We start from the raw sequence: 7675 nt of genomic DNA, 5'->3' as shown, positions 1-7675 counted from the left end.
CATTGTTAGATCTACTACCGACTTACTGCCTCCTGGGGCCACCAGTCTAGTTGGGGACCCATCATTGAGAAATACTAGCTCAAGTTCCTCCAAAGAATCAAAAATAATCCTACCATTGTGACTGTCTCTAGAACTACCCCATGCCTTATGATTACAATTTAGATCACCCATGATTAAAAATGGCTTATTAAGTAATTTAACAAGGGAAAACCAGTTGGATTTGGAGATAGAGTTGTCTTGTGGACAGTATATATTAAGAATATTCAAATTAAAGTTAGGGAGAAATGTGAGTTGGAATTGGACATCATGATTGAAGCCTGGATTGGCAATTTGAATTTCCCTATAATCAATATTATTTTTGATAAGAGTAATTAATCCGCCATAGCCATCCTCTCGATCTTTTCTGATTATTTGATACCCTCTACATCTTATAACATGTTGGTTTGAGAGCCAAGATTCGCTAATAAGGATTATATCTGGGTTAAGGTTTTTTATAAGGATTTTTAGATTGTCAGAATTAGTGTTATACGAACGTATATTCCACTGAATAATAGTTATCGGAGTGTTAGGATTCATTATAAAGAGTATGTTTGCTAGACCAAGGAGTCAAAAGATCTCGAATCCTCAGGCTCGAGATCCTCTATTCCCCTCCGACCCTGGTTTACATTTGTATTGAAAGGTGATTAGTGTTGCCACGAGACGAGACGAGACGAGACTTTCACTTAGTCTCGTCTCGTCTCGTTAACTCGAGACGAGACTAAGTTAAAGTCTCGTCTCGACCTAATGCAGTCTCGTCTCGTCTCGTCTCGTATGGTCTCGTATGGTCTCGTCTAGTCTCGTCTAGTCTCGCCCAGTCTCGACTAATGATTTTTATTTCATTCCCACATTTCCACGTATGAAGTACAAATTGTCATATTCTCCGAAAACCCGCACAATCTGTTTCTATGCTTTATGGCGGAAGCACCCGCTAGAGACCGTCTTAAATTGCATCAATAATGCAAAGTATATTGTAAATTCTTCTCAACCTTCCTAATGCGACTGGCCTGTACTTGCAATTACTCACTGGTCTGGCCCTTTGGCGGTAGGTCATAAACCACACCAGCTTGCAGATGTTGCAGATGGGAATTTCCCAGGATAGTTTATGTTTCTGTTTCCTGTGTTTCGTCTACCTGATAATTCGATGACTAACCGCATGGGTCCTTCTCTCTTAGCTACTTCTTATCTTTTGGGTTCAAGTCTCAGTCTGTTTTTAGCTCTTGCAATCGCAACAATTTTTCAATCAGCGAATGCGAGTGCGAATACGTCGAATACGCGTGTTACATATTGATTGTAAGCATTTTTAATGTGTTTTACAACTACGGTATATATATTGTATTGTGTAGAGTGAATTACAACAATGAAACGAAGTGCCAGGATTGAATCAACCACTGTAAAACGTGCAAAACCACTAGTTGGAGACGAAGCTGCAGACGAGATTCTCGAAGAACAAGATCCATATTGTGCTAGTGATGACAGTGACAAAGACAAAGATTTTGTCCCAGAGGAATGTGAAACCACGAGCATGTCGTCCAGTTCTCAGTCATCAGTTTTTCCGGAAGATGAATCTTACTCCAGTGCTTCTACATCACGTGTTAATGCCAACTCGCAATCAGAAAAATTTAAAAATCTCTTCGCCTATTTGCACAACAATTTGAACCAAAAATATGCAGAGTGTAAATTATGTAAACTGCAGGGCAAAAATGTTCAGTTAAAAATGAAACAATCAAACACGAGTGGATTAAAGAAGCATTTACGAGCTCGACACAAGAAGGAATTTTCTCAACTATATCCTGCCGACAACACACATGGAAGAGGCATAAATGCAGCAGCATCGACATCGGCTATCAAACAGCAAACAATCTCCAATATGTTTCGGAGTTCTCAGCATCAGGTAAGCCAATGTTGCCTTTCTTTTTTTTTCGTATCCTTACTATTTGATTTTCTAATTAACGGTAACTAGTCACGGCCTCATCGTCTCTGCATAAAAATTCAAAAATTATTAAAAATACATAATATCAATTGCCACGTAAGTCTGTAAATTCAAAAAGTCAACAAATTTTATTATTTTATTTTACGTTTATCGATTATTCAGAATGTTCGGTTTAGGCACTTGGCAACTTCGATATTTTAAAAAGAACACCATGTACTTACATATATTGGGTAATTCCGGGGGAGATGACCACATTTTCAAAAGTGCCAATATTTTCTTTAATACGCTTAATTAATTAAGTTATAAAATAGCAAACTACGCAAACTTTATTGCACATTTCATAAACAAAATCAGAATTCTAAAAAACAACACATAGTATTCAATAAAAAAACATAAACAAAACGTTCTAATGGTCCAACTAACCCAACCGTTAAGGGTTACATGAACCACCATATACGGTCTAGTTGGACCACCTAGGGTGAGACGGACCCCAAACAGTTTTTGGTAAAACAGGGTAGACACTTTTTTCTCAAAATAATTTTCCCTGACTTTTCCAGACTCTCTCTTCCAGACGATTTTTCAACTTTTCCCTGACTCAATGATAATATTTTTACAAGGGTTGGCAAATATAATGATATTTATATAAACATCGATATAACATTATACATACTTAAAGAATATTTTTGATAAATATCTGACATTTTATATCCAAACTAATATGATTGTGTACGCAGTGTAACGTAACAAAAAAAATTCAAGAAATAAAGCAAATTTAAGACTTAACCTTAACTTAACTTAAGCACGTAAGAATCTAAAGCAAAAATTTCTAGTTTACCTTAAAAACAGAAATTTGATAGAAGTTTAACAAGTAAAAATTTATAATTTTGAAGTATAAATTTCCAGTTTAGTTTAAAAGTGTATAATAGTTTAGTTGTTGAAAAGTTATTAAAAGTTCCGACTTTAAAAGTAGAAATTTCGTCTTTAAAACTGAAATTTCTAATTGAGTTTAATGACAGGAAATACTAGTTGTTTAAAAACAGAAATTTGTATTTTAGTTAACTTTAAAAAGTCATTATCAGATGTTTAGAAATGAAGTGTGTAGTTTAAGTTTAAATGTAAACATTGCTAGTTGTTTTAAAATGGCAATACCCCTAATAACACAAAACATTCCATGAATGTTCCTAGAATGTACTCACAGGACATTCCAAACATTCCTGGAATGTCCCCAAATGCACACGAATGTCCCTGGAAAGTCCCTGGAATGTGCTGTGTCAGCATTTTAAATATTCTTAGAATGTTCTGTTGGAACATTCCATGAATGTCTACGAATGTTCTTTGGACATTCACAGTATATGTTTTAGACTGAATGTCTTGTTGGAACATTCCATGAATGTTCTTTGGACATTCACAGTATATTTTTTAGACTGAATGTCTTGTTGGGACATTCCATGAATGTTGGAACATTCCATGAATGTTCTTTGGACATTCACAGTATATTTTTTAGACTAAATGTCTTGTTGGAACATTCCATGAATGTCTACGAACGTTCTTTGAACATTCACAGTATATTTTTTAGACATTCTCTGAAATATATCGTCAGTGCTGTGACAATACCTCCTATATCTTTTTTCATGAGGTTTGCAGGAGACGAAAAACATTTTTTAAGGTCACCTCCTGTTTGCATACGTAAGTTCTGGCTTGTTTTGTAGTAAATAGATAGTTAAATTTACTGCAAAACAAGTCAAAAAATATATGAAAACAGGAGGTGGCCCAAACAAGTTTTTAGTCTATCTTACAAATCTCATGAAAAAACAGATAGGAGGTATTGTCACATCACTGACGATATGTGGCCATACCAAATAATGCATCCTTGATAAATATAAACATTTTTATTGCAAAAAATCTTTTCATACATTTTTTTAATGTAATTTACTGATATTCCTATAAAAAAATGTGTCACATTTGCTTTGTAAACCTTTCTTTTGCCTTTCATAGCCACATATTCCATTTCCTTCCTGGTTTTTTGTAGACCACTTCTCTCAGCTGATTCTAAAAGAAAATAAAATAAATGGTAATTTTTCTATCCTTTACAATTAACAATCAGAAGAAATATTTACAGGTAATAATATGCATATAATAATAATAATAAAATAAATAATAAATTAAATAATATTTAAATAAATAATAAATAATATTTAATAAAGAAAATAATAAAACATTTTGTATTTTGACAACGACGTCCGATGTGGAAGTAGAAACCATAATAAAGTTATTTTTTCAAGTAAATTCTGGCTTATTTCCCCATTAAAATAGTTACAATAATTACAAAAATGCCACAAAGAAATAGCTTTTTCACAAACTAATAAGTATTTTGTTTTATTATATTTATTGTTTTTATTATTTACTTTAACTTAAGATTATAACTTAATTGTTGTTTTCTATTTCTGATGTTTTTATTTATTTGCATTCAATATTAATCTGTTTTCTTGTATAATCTACTTCGCAATAATTATGTGATATATTGGACTTAAAATGAATTCAAAAATTTTTTGTAATTGGGCAACAATGTCAACTTAGATCTCTGATGTAGATAATGAAGAACAACGGTATCTACAGTTGGAAAAATGAAAGAATAGGGCTTTTCATCAATTGTCATTTGTTTCGAGCTTCTGTCATGTGTCACATAATATTAATATATCTACGTCATATGTCTTTGGTTTGTATCTATTATTGTATATACCAATAACGTATGTAGTAGATATATTAATATTATATGACACATGACAAAAGCTCGAAACAAATGACTGTGAATGAAAAGCCCTATAGGGCTTTTCCTAGGGGGTTTCGAGCTTCTGTCATGTGTCACATAATATTAATATATCTACGTCATACGTTATTGGCATATACCCATGATACACACCAAAGACGTATGACGTAGATATATTAATATTATGTGACACATGACAGAAGCTCGAAACAAATGACAATCGATGAAAAGCCCTATACCCATGAACGATCACATCAATCACTTATTTTGTATTTGCTATCTTTTTCTATTTTAGAACAAATAGAAAATGATATAAAAACATTAAAAATAAAAAACTGGAGAAAAAAAGCACGAAACAGATCAGAGTGGAGAAGAATCCTGGAACAGGCCAAGACCCAGAAAGGGCTGTCGAGCCAATGATGATGATGATCTTTTTCTATAGGTAACAAACGTTTGTGATTTATAGAAAAAGACAGCAAATAGGGCTTTTCATCAACTGTCATTTGTTTCGAGCTTCGGTCATGTGTCACATAATATTAATATATCTACGTCATACGTCTTTGGTTTGTATCATTGGTATATGCCAATAACTTATGACATAGATATAGTAATATTGTGTGACACATGACAGAAGCTCGAAACAAATGACTGTGAATGAAAAGCCCTATACAAAATAAGTGATTGATGTGATCGTTCATCGTTATAGGGTTTTTCATTCAGTCATTTGTTTCGAGCTTCTGTCATGTGTCACATAATATTAATATATCTACGTCATACGTTATTTATATAATCAATGATACAAACCAAAGACGTATGACGTAGATATATTAATATATGTGACACATGACAGAAGCTCGAAACAAATGACAATGAACAAAGCCCTATATTGCTTTTCATCGATTGTCATTTGTTTCGAGCTTCTGTCATATGTTATATAATCTGTGTATAATATTAATACAACATGGATTATACGACATATGACAGTAGCTCGAAACAAATGACTGTAAATGAAAAGCCCTATTCTTTAATTTTTCCAACTGTATATTGTAATTGTATTCTTAATTGGGTTAAGCATATTACCTGTGTGATATAAGCTATTGGAACAGCACAGTCTCTCAAACGGTTGAAAGTGAAGTTCTGTCAATATCTTTTTCTAAAAAATGTTTTGAACATACTGCTCTATTAACAAATCTGATCAATACTTCATGCCTTCTTTGCAGGATCTTCTGGAAAGCTAAAAATACAAAATATATGCATTACTGAGCATTATTAACAAATTTTAGTTTTAAATAAAAAATATGATTAATGAACTCACAAAATATTATAAAAAGCAGCTTAGAAATTGTTTATTAGTATAGTCGTTTCCCTAGCCACAACTGGCTAGTGATTTTAGTAGGTAATTTTTTTGTTTTTGGCCATTTTTGCCAAAATTACTAACTATTTAGTTATTTTTTTGCCAATTTTACCAAATTGTCAAAATTATTTACTAAAATCACTAGCCAGTTGTGTCTGAGACTAAGTTTAGCGAACCGACTGTACTATTCATACTGTGTATTCATTAGTTGGTACTATTATAGTGTGTGGTCTACCATCCTGTTTATAAACGCATACATTAGCAAAAACGCAAAAAAAAATTTAATTTTACAAATAATCCGTTTGTTATTAACTCTATTTACTATTTTAGTTAGGAATAAGCAAGTTTGTGGCTTATTCGCAATTATTAAAATAATAAATGGATATTTTCTGAAATAGGGGCATGCCTTTGTTTACATATACTAACCTTTGAAACATTATTCCTGCAGATTTTTTATCTACATTGCTTCTGCTACTCCAACTGATTTTATGCACTATATTAATAATACTATTAAAGTTATTATAAAAGTATCCGAATTAAAAAATATTCTTAAAAAGCACAAATAAAAACAAACAACGATCACGCACGGCAAGGTGGCCAAGGCCAAGATGCATGTCAAGTCAAGATGGCCGAAGCACCGAAGTCTGAAGTGAGGTCATTGGTCGTTTTTAGTCACGTGATGCCCTCTCTAAGCACCATGCACAAATACATGCGCCGTGAATTTGAAAATGAACATATAGGAACATTGGTAGTATGTTCACAGAATGTCTTATGGTAACATTCCACGAATAATTTAATCAGATGTTCACCGAATGTTCCCTAAATGTCCAGGACATTCAAATATTGATAGAACTTTGGTAGTCCATTCCTGGAATGTTGTGTGTTGTTAGGGACCTAGTTTAGTTTAAACCAAAAAATTCTAGTTCAAAGGCAAAGTAGAAACTTCTATTTATTTTTACAAGTAATGTAGTAACTACTCTTCTTGCATATTTCATACACGAAGCTTCCTTAATTATTGTTCAAGGTACACTATACATGACGCAATTTTTTGATGCTAGTTTCATCAAACTGCATGTAGCCGTTTCGTCGGAAAAAAATCGAGAACCTAATGCATTGGCACCTAATGCATTGAACGAAATGCATTGGCGCCTATATGGGCCATTCGATCTTTGTCAGGTCGTAACTCCGTTTGAAGTGCGGCGAAAATTAATTCGGTCTGCCGGATTTTGTCACTTATCACTCGATATCTCGAAAACGAGGACTCAAATGAAAAACTTCGTCCCTTACAAAATTGTAGCCCGAAGGCTTCCGATGACAACGGTGCATTATTTACATTTTTTGTACAAGTAATAACCTAGGTACCCACCTAAGTTAGAGGTACCTACCCATTTACTAGTAAATGGCAATTAATAGATGTACGTTATAGTAGCAAATGCGTTCGCAAACCCTTATTCGCACACCTGTATTCACTTTTCAATTAGTTTGGATTTTATAAATGGAAACAGAACCATTGTCAAACGCTTTAAAGTTCCTTATCACTCTAAAAGTTGGCCGCTATAACAAACATCACTGCTGTTATTCATAG

The 7675-nt window shown here is 33.1% G+C and overlaps 1 long non-coding RNA gene across 1 annotated transcript; it reads right to left on the bottom strand.

The window, feature by feature from the left end:
* Nucleotides 1-3843: 3843 nt before the first annotated feature.
* On the bottom strand, nt 3844-6704 carry LOC126886659 (uncharacterized). The gene is made up of 3 exons (XR_007698738.1): nt 6517-6704; nt 5817-5970; nt 3844-4018 (listed from the first exon to the last, which is right to left on the bottom strand). It is a non-coding gene; the product is annotated as an uncharacterized LOC126886659 (long non-coding RNA).
* Between the last annotated feature and the right edge of the window lie 971 nt (nt 6705-7675).

This window comes from Diabrotica virgifera, chromosome 6 (assembly GCF_917563875.1).
Source record: "Diabrotica virgifera virgifera chromosome 6, PGI_DIABVI_V3a".
In the NCBI taxonomy this organism is placed as follows: domain Eukaryota; kingdom Metazoa; phylum Arthropoda; class Insecta; order Coleoptera; family Chrysomelidae; genus Diabrotica; species Diabrotica virgifera.
This window is presented reverse-complemented; position numbering and strand designations above follow the sequence as displayed.